The sequence below is a fragment of the Ranitomeya imitator genome, chromosome 2 (genome assembly GCF_032444005.1).
Source record: "Ranitomeya imitator isolate aRanImi1 chromosome 2, aRanImi1.pri, whole genome shotgun sequence".
Classification (NCBI taxonomy): Eukaryota; Metazoa; Chordata; class Amphibia; order Anura; family Dendrobatidae; genus Ranitomeya; species Ranitomeya imitator.
This window is the reverse complement of record NC_091283.1, coordinates 179258794-179274818: the sequence shown is the minus strand read 5'-3', so window position 1 is coordinate 179274818 and position 16025 is coordinate 179258794. Positions and strand designations below refer to the sequence as shown.

Below are 16025 nucleotides of genomic sequence, written 5' to 3'. Positions count from 1 at the left end.
TCGCAGTCGGAGCCACGGCTGTTAGGGGCAGGTCCTGGCCATTTTCCACCTGATATTGGGCAGGCTCATCCAGTGAGCCCGCTCCATAGACCGTGACTTGCGCCGTACATGTACGTCAGATGTCATTAAGGGGTTTAAACTAACCCTGATTGGCTTCCGCTTACTAAGGTGTTGTCTGGATGTAAAACTGCATCATGGCCATCTGGACCCAACACCATGGACCCGACAAACCAAAGAAACGACATTATGGTCCTTGCTCGCAGCGGCGCCTCGTAGCCCGTCCTGTGCCATCAGCTTGTTGTTGTAGCGGGTCTCGGTGGAAGGTTATGTCAGCCACTGCTCGCCCTGCACCTTGTCTATATGGCCGCTGTGATAGAGAACATGAAAAACCTGTCTGTATTCATTCATTTTAGCTCACATTTTTTAGATTCTTGCTTTCGAGTAAATGCAGCAGCGAGTCCCATAAATTGGTGCTCGGGTACAAAAATGCACTATGGCTCCATACACGCCATAGAACGGCACCTATAGATTCCTACTGGGTCCCACAGGGGAACTATTTGCTCCATTGTCCGCATTATTACTTGGCACAGTATGGCGGTACGAGGAGCTGTAGCCAGGAGACTCTCCCCAGGCCTCTGAGCTAACAGATACTTTTGTGCGAGACCTTAAAGGGAATGTCCAGTATATAGGCGCTGATGACCATCAATATCAGCTTGGTGGGCGTCCGACCTCCAACTCTCCTACCAATCAGCTGTAATCCTCTCCTGCGGTGGCAGGATGTAAATGGCGTACAGAGCTGTATACACTATAATATACAATCTGGGGTATGCTAATCTGATCTGATACCCCAGGGAGGAATGGATAACTATTGCTTCCATCCCTCCATAGTTGTGCACGCTTAGCTTGGTCTTTGCAATGGGGAGAAGGGTAGAAGTCACTGAAAGACGCTTCTGCTGGTGGCTTATTTCTTAAAAAAAAAAAAAAAAGATCGGACATGTAGACGTTTAACATGACCCACCCTTCTATAAAATGGCATTGAGGGAAAGTCAGGAGATCCCCATAAACATTAGATTGTGCAGTGGTCCTATAGTAATCTGTAAGCTTGGCCGATGTTCGTCTAGTGTCTACAGCCACCATAAAGGCCTCCATACACATTATAGCTGTGGATCATTCGGCAGGCAGCCATCGTTCCCAACTTTTCCATAAACGGGAACGCCCAGCCAGGTAGACCGCTCCCAGACTCCTATAGCCGCAGTTTATCTCCTAGAAATACAAAAGGATCCACCATTGAAATACCAACATTCCGATTCTTCTCTGCCCGACATCATCTGTGGTGGGAGATCCAGGCGGCCCCTGTACACATTCGATGCTGGGACGACACCAGCTCATTGCTGAAAACATAACCAACCATGTCGCGCCCAATCCAATGATATCAACCCAACCTGGGTCCACCTTCCTTCCTTCCTTCCAGCCCTGGCATTTTGTTTGTAGTGTTGTATCTATGATGGCTTTTTGTAAATCGTAGGATCTCTGGAGCAGAGGGAGACACGTCAGGGAGGTTCCCCTGGGATCTGTGTAATCCACAGGTCTGAACTTGCCCCTATGTATTCTCGTCTGCATTAGTCATTCCCATGGTATTTTCCATCTCATTTTAGAAATGTGACTACTGCCATGACTAAGGGAGAGCAGAACCAGTAGTTCTCGCTTCTGCATGTTCTGTTCACGTTAAAGTCTAAATTATCCGGGGCGGATCTTACTAGTGCAGCCCAATAATTAGATAAACTTTAGACTAGACGGTCTGAAAAATGTGCCAAATGTATCCTGGATATCCAACATCGCGCCACGTTGCCTTACTTTCTGCAACTTTTTTGCTCCTAAAGTTATGTTTAAGCCACACCTATCTCCCTCTAAGCCACACCCCCTTGTAAAATAAGATGTAAATTAGTCTAAAAATGAAATAAACCGAGGCGGAAATGAGGTTTGGGAGATCGGGATCTGGATGCCGGGACTTCAGAGGGTGGTCTGGAAGTGGTCATCATAAATGATATTAAGCATAATATTAAGTGGCGCTAGCACTGTGGCGATGGCAGGAGTGGATTAAGCAAAAACGGGTAGAGTCTACCATTCAGTATGTGAAGTATAAAAACAGAGTAATACTATGATAATGACACTTATCTTATGTAATATGGAACCCTGAATAACACCGCCATATAGGGCCAACTTAATACAGCTGCTATATAGTATTGCTCTACAGTAAAGACATTTAATAATGGCCATATATTAAATATTATGTGGTTGTCCAGACTTGACATAAGTCTGCATCCTTCTGAATGGTGAGTGTGGCGCACACTGTCAGCATTCCTCGGTATGTATGCTGCACGTATACATTTTGCACACATGGTCACATGCCGACTAGACGTGATCAGCCTCCCAATAGAAGTCAATTGAGAGAGGCCAGATACGTCTAGTCGACTCTAGGAGATGATAACAGTTAGTGCTTTTAAAATTCTATGGAGGAGCTAGAGGTAGACAACAGGTATTTTGCCCCCAGTTCTCCTGAAGCGACAGTTTCTGTTCTCCATAGAATTTTATGAGCACCAACTGTCTTTTTTCTCTAGGAAGCCTATTGGTTCGTGCACAGAACGGGGATCTACTTTGAAAAATCCTCCCTTGTCCGAACGTCATAGTTCTAAGCAGAAAATCTCACGCAGACGACTATATGGCTGAAAGGATTTCTGTGCGAAGTGACTTCATCTTATTCTGTAACTGTGTCGCCTTCCAAAAAATAAGGAAGAAGAAAGAGGATCTAAGACGATATGAGGACATCCGATATCCTGCGCTGGTCATGTCGGATTTGTCACCAGGGATAGAAAAAAATTGATTTTGAGATGTCAATATAGTCTGAATCTGCTTAGGAAGACCCAGACTTGAGCATTGAGGCCCTGAGTAAGAACCAACAGTTCTGCGTATAGAGCCGGCACCCAGCGATCACCAGGAATGCGTCTTGCGTTATATATACTCCGCTTTTTGTTGGGTGAGGGTCTCCTGATGATCAGATGATCGCTGAGATCACAACGGTCACGTGAAACCTGCCATCAAGTGTTCAATTTCCCTGCAGCACCCCCACAGGGGATATGAAGTATTACACCCTTCTCATTTCTGTGTCCAATGAAAGTGTATGATGGGTTCTACATTGGGAGACGTTTTGTAGCTGCTTTGATCAATCGATGGCGGATCTCAGTAGGCTTTCTTACTAAATAAGGCCCGTGTGTCTGAGACAATCAGTCCAAGGCATTGCGGTCTGTTATATTCACCCATCTGACCCGGGCCGCTCTGTGTGGGCGCACAAGAAGGAGTGGGTAGTGTTAGGGTTGTCATCCAGTCGTCTTCTAAAGGAACCCTCACAGCTTTATCCAACAGTGCCCCCATATACGTGCACACTCAGCCCGGCTGAGCGTGCATGCGTTTTCAATAGAGGAGAATAAGGCTGCCATCACACTAGCAGTATTTGGTCAGTATTTTACATCAGTGTTTGTAAGCCAAAACCAGGAGTGGGTGATAAATACAGAAGTGGTGCATATGTTTCTATTATACTTTTCCTCTAATTGTTCCACTCCTGGTTTTGGCCAAATACTGAGGTAAAATACTGACCAAATACTGCTAGTGTGACGGCAGCCTTAGACGTTGACATGTCTGGCTGCAGATCAAGCACTTAAACTCAACATGCCCGATCCTCCTTTGGTGCCAGCCAGGTACATTATTTTTTTATTATTATTTTTGTCCCCACTTGTGTTGTTCTGGTTTGAGAGACAGATGATCCAGCTGCTGTGTGTAATGTGGCCGCCTACAAGGAAGTGGATGTGAGACTGCGCCTCCCTGTCTAGAACCTCGCACCCATGGAAGAAGAGCGGACGTCTCTGAGCCCCGCACCCTAAAGTCCCATCAGGTGAGTCCCCTGCCCATTTCATAGCGCCCTGAACAGAGCTGGCAGCACAATGCCTGCAGGTGGAAGGCAGGTAGGGGCACCACACCATATGACCAGGTGTACCACCTGTGGGGTGTAATGTGGCTGCAGCTGCTCCATTGCCTGCTTACCTGTGCGGGGAGTGAAGTAACACATTCAGCTCTGCTACATCTAGATGACCCATCACACGTTTCTTCCACTATGTTTCTGACTTCTGTGTAACTGGCTAGTGAGACAGTGAGCCCCTCTTCACTCCCCATCTTATATCTCCTTCTAGGATCTAGAACTCTTTTCTTTGTTTTCTGTTTGATTATCTTTATTTTAGGCTTGTTTTTTTGTCAGTTTTTAGCATTACCATTGTAGGTTCTTTACAACTTTCTGATCTCTTATTTATATATATATATATATATATATATATATATATATATATATATATATATATATATATATATATATTTTTTTTTTTTAATTTTGTGGGGGATGCAAAGTGACCCGAAAACAGCGATTCTGTCTTTGCAATTTTTTTTTTTGAATTGTAGATATATTCTGATATTTTATTACTTCTTACAGTTCCACGTGCAGCGACACTAAATATGTAAATTTTACTTTTATTCTTTTAGATTTTTTTTTAATCTTCCGGGTGATAGGAATACCTTATTTGTTTTTCTTTTTATCATTGTTGCTTCTACATATTTTTTTTTTTGTTGTCCTCCACTGTGTTATTGCAGTGTATTGTAAAATGACCAGTCTCTGAGGCCTCCTGCCTTTTAGGTGTACAAACAGGGCAGTCACGGGGACCATCAGCGAGCCCCTGGCTGCAGCACCCTACAAGCATGTTGCTGGGGGAATTGATGGGTGTCGCTTCCCGTTTCCAACCTCTTACAATGACTGATGCAGAAAAGTGCAACTTTATCTCCTGAGGTTACAAACGTGAGCAGAGGATATATGATACGTCGCGGAGCTGTGGCTGTGAGCGCCTCCGGTGATGGCACCTACGTATGTAATGGTAGAGGTGTCACTTGCAGCGTCTGCTTTCTTCCGCTCAGACACTGTTCACATTTGTCCTGGAGTCTGCGTTGAAAATGGTGGACAAAATAATGCAACAGGCTGAGCTATATGTTTTCGTAAAATTGCCTTTGCAACCATCTGCTGACCATCGAGCCAAGAAAGTGAGAACGAGGGTCCTAAAATCATTGGTGCACATACATGACCTTGCATCCATTCACCTCATTAGAACCGATCTATGCCAGTCTCATAGAAGTAGACTGGTGATATGTAAAGAGATGGCCTTACTGCCCACGTTCCTCCTTGAAAAAACAAGTTTATTGTTGCAATATGTTGTGTTATGCAATGTGAATTGAGATATGGGTTAAATGTGTTTGCAATGTTGATAGTGTTTGGGACTAGCCCAGAGTGGGAGGGATAAGTTGAAGGGAGATCGGGCCTGGAGTGCATAGAAAGAGGACCTAAGGTCAAATGTGAGCAGTACTGCATTCTGGGGTGTCTGAAAAGTGAGAGGAGACCAAAGGAAAGAGATAGCGAGATCTGGAGTAGAAGTGAAAGAGAGACAGAGTGATCTACTTGAGATGGATCCTGAGAGAGGACACCTAGCCGCAAGTCCCAGAGTTTATAACTCTTGAAGGTAACGGGCCTAGACGGGACTGAGTATGTGAGATTAGTAAACTGTCCAGGGTGGGATTTCCAGAGCGTCAGCATTACCCGCCATGGTGGCACCCTAAAGGGAACTGCGGGGCAAGTACATGACTCTTGCTAAGCAGGACTGTAATGACAAGATGGGTTGTGGTGAAGTAGTAAAGAACAACTGAAGAGGACAAATGGAGAGAAAGTATAGAGGAAAGATGAAGATGGAGAAAAGAGGAGACTGTTGGAAAGACCTTCGAGTTGTAGAAGAAGCGTCCATAGACGGTGTACCCGCTATCTCTTGTATTTAATCCTTATCAAGTTCCCGTTCAGTAAAAAGTTTATTTATTGCTGATGGTCTCCATGAATGAACTGTGAAACATCCGGTCCTGGCAAACCAGCAACTTTAGTTATAGGTGGCCAGCATTGGCATAGCGCCCTCACAGCACAAGTCCTCACACCCAGCCAGGACCCCCACTATGATGGACTGTAGGATCCCTGTTCTTGTAATCGGTGACAGTCCCAGCAGTCCTGTGGGAGGTGACAAATGCAGCCTGACCATCCGCTGTGGTGCGATGGTCCTGCAGGCTGGGTGGCACTTCTTATAGACGGTGAATGGAGCAGAGGCCGAGGCTGCGCACATCCAGTCCACAGAGCCGATTCCTGAGCTCCATTCTCCGTACTCCAGTCTGTAGTGTAGACTAATACCGTGAGCGATCTGTGGGGGATAGGCGGATGGATGACACATTGGGGGGCCGCTTTATTAGTATGAGAGCCCCCTCTGTCAGGCTGTCACCATGCAGTATGTCTCTTCCACTTGGAGCTTGCAGTGATGTTGCTGCACCATCACTGCTCAGCATATGTTTTCATGGATAACTGGTTTGTGCAGAGCCGTCGTACCCGGTAAAGGCTTTTTTTTTTCTCTAATGGCAAGTGCAAGTTTCTTTATTCCCACATGCATTGCAAAGGGTTAATCCGTAGAATAACGTGACCTGCGGCGGCCTTAATATCCGCTCCGCAGATCGATTTCCACGGCAGCTTTTTTGTCTGATACTTGGTATAATATTGCTCCTACATGGGACGGACAGTCTGCGATGGGATCAGACCAGGAGGGCAGCCAAGAATTTTTTTAGGAAATTCTGGTGTTCTTTCTAATGTCGGATTTCCATAACGCCCATTTGTCTGTAAAGCACGGACGCGGAGACGCCGCACACGCTGGAATTCCCGCTCACTCCATTGCTTGCCGTTATCTCGAGTTCCAGTCAATGTTATGAGAACTAACAAGCTCACCCCGGTGACCGCACTACATCTCCTCTTCAGAGCGTCCATGCTAAAATGTAGCAGAGCTAAGGCTGTGATAGTACTCTACAGGTGACTTTACATAGGACTGCACATATTATTAAAGGGGATGTCAATCATGCATTTCCAGTTCAGGTCACATGAAGGGGTATATTTAGGCTATATTCACACTTAGCGGTTTTTACCGCGGAACCGCCGCGATTTTGATGCTGCGGGTCCGCAGCAGTTTCCATAGCGTTTACAGTAACATGTAAACCCTATGGAAACCGCAAACCGCTGTGCACATGCTGCGGGAAAAACCGCGCGGGAACGCAGCGGTTTACAACCCGCAGCATGTCACTTCTTTGTGCAGAATCGCTGCGATTCTGCACCCATAGGAATACATTGAACCGCTTACTTCCCGCATGGGGCTGTGCCCACGTTGCGGGAAGTAAGCGGATAATGTGCGGGTGGTACCCGGGGTGGAGGAGAGGAGACTCTCCTCCAGGCCCTGGGAACCATATTTGGGGTTAAAAAATAATTAAATCTGGTTATACTCACCCTCTGATGTCCGGAGCTCCTGGGCGCTGCACGCGGCTGTCCGGTCAGAGTTGCTGTGCGACCAGGACCTGCGGTGACGTCGCGGTCACATGACCGTGACGTCACGAAGGGTCCTTCTCGCACAGCATCTCTGGAACCGGACCGCCGGGTGCAGCGCCGAGGGATCGGGACGTCAGAGGGTGAGTATAACCAATTTTTATTATTTTTAACATTACTATTGATGCTGCATATTGCTGCATATGCAGCATCAATAGTATAGGCGGAAACCCGCAGCGGAAAACGCGGAACAAACCGCGATAAATCTGCAGGGAGAACCGCAGTTGTTTTGCCCTGCAGATTTATCAAATCCGCTGCGGGAAAACCCGCAGAGGGACGCCGCAAGGTGTGAACATAGCCTTAAACTGTAAAGCGCTGTGGAATATGTTGGTGCTGTATAAATAAAGATGATTATTAATATTATACTGGTAGGGGGTCCGACTCCTGGCACCCCCACCAATCAGCTGTTATCATCTCTATCAGCTGCCGGATGTACAGAGGGTATGGAGCCGGTACAGCACAGCTCCATACACCATGTAGTGGCCGTTCTCGGGTACTGCACCTCAGATCCTATTAACGTGAATGTGATCTGAGCTGGTGTAGTGGCCACTCTCAGAGGACTCCTCCTTATTAACTTCCCCAATAGAGTATGCAAACATAGGGTTCTAACCCCTTTTAAAAGAACATTTGTCTACCTAGAAAATGTATCAGTAATTGATTGTGGTTGGGCTGGAATGATGGACTGGTTTCCTGGGGGTTCATCTAATGTCCAATGCCCCCTGGCGATCAGCTGGAGGGACATACGCAGCAAGTATTAAATTTCCCTGCAGTGCCTCCAGAGGAGTAATAAGGAATTACAGCTTCCATTTGAAACAGTGGGTTGTCCGTGTAATGCATAAACTTGCTAACTAAGTGCTACATAGGGTGGGATTCCTTCCAATAACACGAGTTCTTTTCAGACTACCCCTTTATTGTAAACTTTAAAAAAAAAGGTCAATATTTAAAAACCAGCACAATAAACCACAGGTAAGATGTGGTATTCTACCATTCATCCTGGCATTGCGTTGTTAACCCTTTGCCTTTCAGCTGCTGTAGATATGGCGGCTTGCACTATCAATGGCCGCGGTGTTTACCCAGTGCCGGCCGATGACGTAAAACGCGTGCCTCCTGCTTCCCGCAATAAACTGTAATGACGTCTGCGGGTAAAGTCTGCAGAGAACGCTCTCATAAATGCTAAGTACATAACACAGGTGCACGGGAAACGATTACACCTTATTATTAATTAACTGCCCCGGCCGATAGAAGGTCAATGGCTGCAGGTCCAAATTTAAAGGGATTGTTCATAAAGTAATGGTGGGCATTACTATATACAGCACATGTGTGAACAGACCCTAAAATGGCCATGGGCTTGTTCTGCGGACAGCTGTGCCCTTTCCCCATATGCATGCACGCTCCTAAAAAAAAAAATCTGATTGTTATTAACCCCTTAATGACTCCTCCATTTGCCTTTTTTGCACGTTTATTTTTTTTCTCTTCTAAGGGTATGTGTCCACTTTCAGGATGGCCGGCGGTATCGTCGGAGCGGCTTTGCCGCTCTGCGCTAAGCCCCGCCCCCTTCTGGGACGCGATGATGCCGGATGTGTTCACAGCACACATCCGGCATCATCGCACCCATCGCATAGGGCCCTGTGCTATATCTTATATACGGACATGCTGCGATCTGAAAAGACGTGCAGCATGTCCGGAGTCGCAGGGCCGCCGCGTGCGTGTTACCACGCATAGTGGAGACAGGATTTCATGAAATCCCCTCCACTATGCTGTAACATCTGGACGCTGCGTGTCTGACGCTGCGGCTCTATGCAGCGTCAGACACGCAGCGTTTCCTGCATGTGGAAACATACCCTTAGAGCCAGAACTTTTTTAGTTTTTCCCCAGATATAGCCGCACGGGAGCTTTTTTTTTTTTTTTTCTTCTTTTTTTGAAGGATGAGTGGGGGGTGGACAAATTATCAAATGGAAAGGACATTTTTTACATTTATCATATGGACTAAAACATTTACAGTAGATTATTATGCATTGGACTTTTATGGATGTAGTGATACCCAACATGCTTGGTTGTTTTTTTTTTTTTTATTTATTCACTTTTGGATGGATAAAACAGATTTAAGCTTTAATGATTTTTCTTCTGCCCTTTTGAAAACACTTTTTTTTGTATTTTTTTTAAGTATTCCTAGTGAGCTTGCAATTGTTTGCTATAATATTGTAGTTCATAGTTCAAGCTGCATTATTATTTATTTTTTTGTGGGGGTGGGGTGACGGCATAGATGCCCCACCGGGATTGTACCACTTAAATACCACTATCACATACTGGAAGTGGCGTTTAAGGTGTTAAGGGGTTAAACAGAGATAATCAGAGCTCGCGCAAGTCCCTGCTGATAGGATCAGGTACTGGGTAACACAACCAGCAGCATCCCTGTGTGGAGCAGGTTCAGCTCCTGAGCCCGCTCTATACCCACACCCTCCCCACCAACGTACTATTACATCCTTGGAAGGGAAGGTGTTAAAGGGGAGGTAGCATGGAGCCCTGCTTAAAAAATAAAATGTGCTCCACTCTTCTTCTCCCCTTCTGAGATCTGCTGATAAGAGCTAGGGCCCCTCACCTTCACTGTCCATGGACTCCTCGAAAACCTTTCTGGGACTCCTTATGGAGGTTGCAATGGTAAAACAATCTTAAAGAGAAGCAAGGATCATAAAATGAGCTATTGTTTAATTCAGGTTTTTGTGATGCATGTATTTAACAAAAGAAATGCATTTTTTTTATATCATTAAAAAATAGTAATTTTGAAAAGTTTCACAATGCCAAGTGTTATTTTTTTATATACTCATACTTCCTGTCCTTTCAGGAACAGTTTTCAGCAGGCTCATTGTCATCAGAGGCAGGATTACAATAAGTAGCACAGTAGATAAACAGTATAAACTAATCACAATAGGTGATGTCACAGCTCACCTCCTCCTCCTCCTCCTGTACAATGACTGATAACACTTCTATATACAGTAGATAACACAGGATCCGCCATTCACAATAGGTGATGTCACACCTCACCTCCTCCTCCTGGACAATGACTGATAACACCTCTATATACAGTAGGTAACACAGGATCCACCATTCACAATAGGTGATGTCACAGCTCACCTCCTCCACCTCCTGTACAATGACTGATAACACCTCTATATACAGTAGGTAACACAGGATCCACCATTCACAATAGGTGATATCACAGTTCACCTCCTCCCCTCCTGTACACTGATAACACCTGTATATACAGTAGACAACACAGGATCCACCATTCACAATAGGTGATGTCACAGCTCACCTCCTCCTCCTGTACAATGACTGATAACACCTCTATATACAGTAGATAATACAGGATCCACCATTCACAATAGGTGATGTCACAGCTCACCTCCTCCTCCTGTACAATGACTGATAACATCTCTATACACAGTAGATAACACCGGATCCACCATTCACAATAGGTGATATCACAGCTCACCTCCTCCCTTCACAATGATCTTTGTGGACAATCATTAGATGCTTCAGTAGAGAAGATGGGGTCGGAATCTGATCATTGCTGCTAATGTACGGGTATATTTTTTTGAAACAACAGGAAGTTATTAGTGTAAAAAAATCTATTTTTTTATTTAAATGCTCCCTCCCATCCCCAAAAAAATAATTTTACCAAAAAAACTGATTTAAACAATGTAATTTACTGATGTTATATTCCCTTTAATGACTAGTATATTTGAATGAACAGGATGACGCTTTGTAGAGTATCGCCCTCACTGTCATAGTAGAAGTGAGTTATCCTGGTAATATCATTATTATATGATAATTGCTAATTATTCTGATCTTTACTACAGAGCTCTGGAGGTCAGGCCCTCATAGTCTTTACAAAGAGGCAAAATCATGAATGTGGAAAAAGTCCCTAATTGCAAGACTGATCAAAACACCTGAATAAGCCCCGAAACTAAGATTCTTTGCTTGTTGGAGTTTTTTGTCCTTAAGTTATCAGAAGTCCTAGAAAGTTCAGTTTTTGTATCACAATTTGAGAATTCTACTTTTATTCCCTTTTACTGAAACCCAGCTACAAACATTGCATGGACATAAATGACAAAATTTTGTCCTCCAGGAGCAACCACTAGGGGGAGCTTGTCATACAACCCCTGGCAAAAATTATGGAATCACCGGCCTTGGAGGATATTCATTCAGTTGTTTACTTTTGTAGAAAAAAAGCAGATCACAGACATGGCACAAAACTAAAGTCATTTTAAATGGCCACTTTCTGGCTTTAAGAAACAGTAAGAGAAATCAAGAACAAAAAATGTAGTAGTCAGTAATGGTTACTTTTTTAACCAAGCATATGGGAAAATTATGGAATCACCCTGTAAGTTTTCATATCCAAAAATAACACCTGCATCAAATTAAATCTGCCCGTTAATCTACATCTAAAATGGAGTGATCACACCTTCAAGAGCTGTTGCACCAAGTGGACAGATATGAATCATGGCTCCAACAAGAGAGATGTCAATTGAAACAAAGGCAAGGATTATCAAACTCTTAAAAGATGGTAAATCATCGCGCAATGTTGCAAAAGATGTTGGTTGCTCACAGTCAGCTGTGTCTAAAATCTGGACGAAATACAAACAACATGGGAAGGTTGTTAAAGGCAAACATACTGGTAGATCAAGGAAGACATCAAAGTGTCAAGACCGGAAACTTAAAGCAATATGTCTCCAAAACAGGAAATGCACAACAAAACAAATGAGGAACGAATGGGTGGAAACTGGAGTCAACGTCTGTGACCGAACTGTAAGAAACCGCCTAAAGAAAATGGGATTTACATACAGAAAAGCTAAACGAAACCCATCATTAACACCTAAACAGAAAAAACAAGGTTACAATGGGCTAAGGAAGAGCAATCGTGGACTGTGGATGACTGGATGAAAGTCATATTCAGTGATGAATCACAAATCTGCATTGGGCAAGGTGATGATGATGGAACTTTTGTTGGGTGCCGTTCCAATGAGATTTATAAAGATGACTACCTGAAGAGAACATGCAAATTTCCACAGTCATTGATGATATGGGGATGCATGTCAGGTGAAGGCACTGGGGAGATGGCTGTCATTACATTTTCAATAAATGCACAAGTTTATGTTGATACTTTGGACACTTTTCTTATCCCATCAATTGAAAGGATGTTTGGGGATGATGAAATCATTTTTCAAAATGATCATGCATCCTGCCATAGAGCAAAAACTGTGCAAACATACGGTCAATGTCATGGTCTGCAAATAGTCCGGATCTCAATCCAATAGAAAATCTTTGGTGGAAGTTGAAGAAAATGGTTCATGACAAGGCTCCAACCTGCAAAGCTGATCGGCAACAGCAATCAGAGAAAGTAGGAGCCAGACTGATGAAGAGTCCTGTGTGACCCTCATTAAGTCCATGCCTCAGAGACTGCAAGCTGTAATAAAAGCCAGAGGTGGTGCAACAAAATACTAGTGATGTTTTGGAGTGTTCTTTTGTTTCTTTTTCATGATTCCATAATTTTTTCCTCAGAATTGAGTGAGTCCACAATTTTTCCCCTATGCTTGGTTAAAAAAAGTAACCATTACTGACTACCACATTTTTTGTTCTTGATTTCTTTTACTGTTTCTTAAAGCCAGAAAGTTGCCATTTGAAATGACTTTAGTTTTGTGCCATGTCTGTGATCTGCTTTCTTTCTACAAAATTAAACAACTGAATGAACATCCTCCAAGGCCGGTGATTCCATCATTTTTGCCAGGGGTTGTAAAACCATTATTCTTCTGCTCCCTGATTTTTGCTAAAAACTGTAATACTGTATATAGAACAAAGATCATAGATCACAGATTAAAGGACCCTAAGGGGACTAAAATCTACTATATAAAGCTGAATGTGTGTATGTGTGTGTGTATGTCCGGGATTGGCATCTGCACCGTCGCAGCTACAGCCACAAAATTTTGCACAGTCACACGTCTGGACCCCGAGAGCGTCATAGGCTATATTGTGAGGCGAAATTTTAACCCCGCGCGTTCCAATTCACCAAACAATTTTGCCCCTATCTACATAATGGGGAAAAAGTGAAAGGAAAAGTGTCGGAGGCGTCGCAGCTACAGTAACAAAATTTTGCAGTCGCACGTCTGGACCCCGAGAGCGTCATAGGCTATGTTGTGAGGTGAAATTTTAACCCCGCGCTTTCCAAGTCACCAAACAATTTTGCCCCTATCTACATAATGGGAAAAAATGAAAGGAAAAGTGTAGGAGGCAAATTGACAGCTGCCAGATGTGAACAAGGGGGACTTAAAGAATGAGAGCGATGGCGCCAAAGAGTATATACCGTACAGTTGCTAAGGTGGGGCCTCGACATGGGATACTCACCACACACGGGGATATGAACACACACAAAATGCGCCACACACTACCACGTGCTTGAACACATATTACCCTCAGCACACATTTCACCACAAATACACCAACCTCGCCACATAAAAGTCAAAACACAAAAGTCGCCACTCAAAACTCGCCACGCGCAGAACTCGCCACATGCAAAAACTAGGCTCTTGCAAAACTCGCCACAAGTGCAAAATTCTCCTCATGAAAAACTCGCCACACGCAAAACTTGCACATGCGGAAAAATTGCCACATGCACAAAAGTTGCAACACATGCAAAAGTTGCCTCACACAAAACTTGCACATACTCAAAAGGCACCACACATAATACTCGCAACGCGCAAAACTCGCCATGCGCAAAACTTGCTGCACACAACTTGCTACACTAACCTGTCACATGTAACTCGACACACAAAAAGTTGCTACACGCATGTTGCTACACAAAACTCATCTCACAAAAGTCGCTACATGCATGTCGCCACACGCAACTCAACACACAACTTGACAAACGAAACTCGCCCTAAAACACACACAAGTCTGGTATTATCCTTCAAAAATAAAAATCTGATTAATAAGCAGACAAACTACAACAATTGCACCATATAGGAAATACGGCAGCTGTCAGTCACATGACCTGTCTATTATGTGTATGTGTGAGCTAATATATACTGCCAGGGGGAGGGCTTTCTGTTGGATGGGGATTTATCAGGCTGCCAATTTAGCTTACAAATACTGAGGTAAAAATACTGAGCAAATAACGTGTGAACGAGGTCTAATACAGGAGGAGATGACACACAGGTATATACTATATACAGGGGAGATGACACACAGATATATACTATATACAGGAGAGATGACACACAGGTATATACTATATAGAGGAGGAGATGACATAGGTACATATATATACAGGAGGAGATGACATACAGGTATATACTATATACAGGAGGAGATGACATACAGGTATATGCTATATATAGAAGATGACATGCAGGTATATACTATATGCAGGAGGAGATGACACTCAGATATATACTGTATACAGGGGAGATGACACACAGGTATATACTATATACAGGAGGAGATGACATACAGGTATATGCTATATATAGAAGATGACATGCAGGTATATACTATATGCAGGAGGAGATGACACTCAGATATATACTATATACAGGGGAGATGACACACAGGTATATACTATATACAGGAGGAGATGACATACAGGTATATACTATATATAGAAGGAGATGACATTCAGGTATATACTATATATAGGGGAGATGACACATAGCAGGTATATACTATATACAGGGGAGATGACATACAGGTATATACTATATACAGGAGATGACATACAGATGTATACTATATATAAGGGAGATGACAAACATGTATATACTGAGGTGATGAGGTGAAAATGAGAGGTGTGAGGTGAAAATGAAAAGGTGTGAGTGCAAAATGAGAGAAGTGAGGAAAAATAGTGGAGTGATCAGAAAATGACAGATGTGAGGTTGAAATGACAAGTGTTAGGGGGGAATGAGAGGAGTGAGGGAGAAAATGAGAGGTGTGAGGGAGAAAATGAGAGATGTGAGGGGGAAAATGAAAGATGTGATTGGGAAAATGAGAGGCGTGATGGGAAAATAAGAGAAGTGAGGTGCTATAACTAACCACAGATATTTACTATGCTCAGGCAACGCAGGGCTCTTCAGCTAGTATTTAATAAAATAAATATTCTAATCGCCTGACTTTTCGCCCTTTAAAAATAATTTAAAAAAATCAGTTTCACCACATCTGAAAAAGTTCAAGCTGTCCAAATACATAATAATGCAACTCCTACAGGAAAAACTGTAAAGCAAAAAAATAGATAGAGATAAAACATTGTGTGTACCCCAAAATGGTGCCAATAAAATATAAGCTTGGCACACACAAAAAAACAAGCCGAAACATTGGCCAATTAAGGAAAGAAATCTTTAAAAAAACGTTTTGGCTCACATAAATTGCAAACACAAAATAAATTATAAATGTACAGACCAAAAGTTTGGACACACCTTCTCATTTAAAGATTTTT

The 16025-nt window shown here is 43.5% G+C and overlaps 1 protein-coding gene across 1 annotated transcript in view; it reads left to right on the top strand.

Moving 5' to 3' along the window:
- Positions 1-3838: 3838 nt before the first annotated feature.
- Positions 3839-16025, top strand: part of CARD9 (caspase recruitment domain family member 9) — a 30076-nt gene continuing 17889 nt past the window's right edge. The window contains exon 1 of the mRNA XM_069748162.1: positions 3839-3946. The gene's annotated coding sequence lies outside the window, so the exon portion shown is untranslated. The remainder of the gene's footprint in view (positions 3947-16025) is intronic.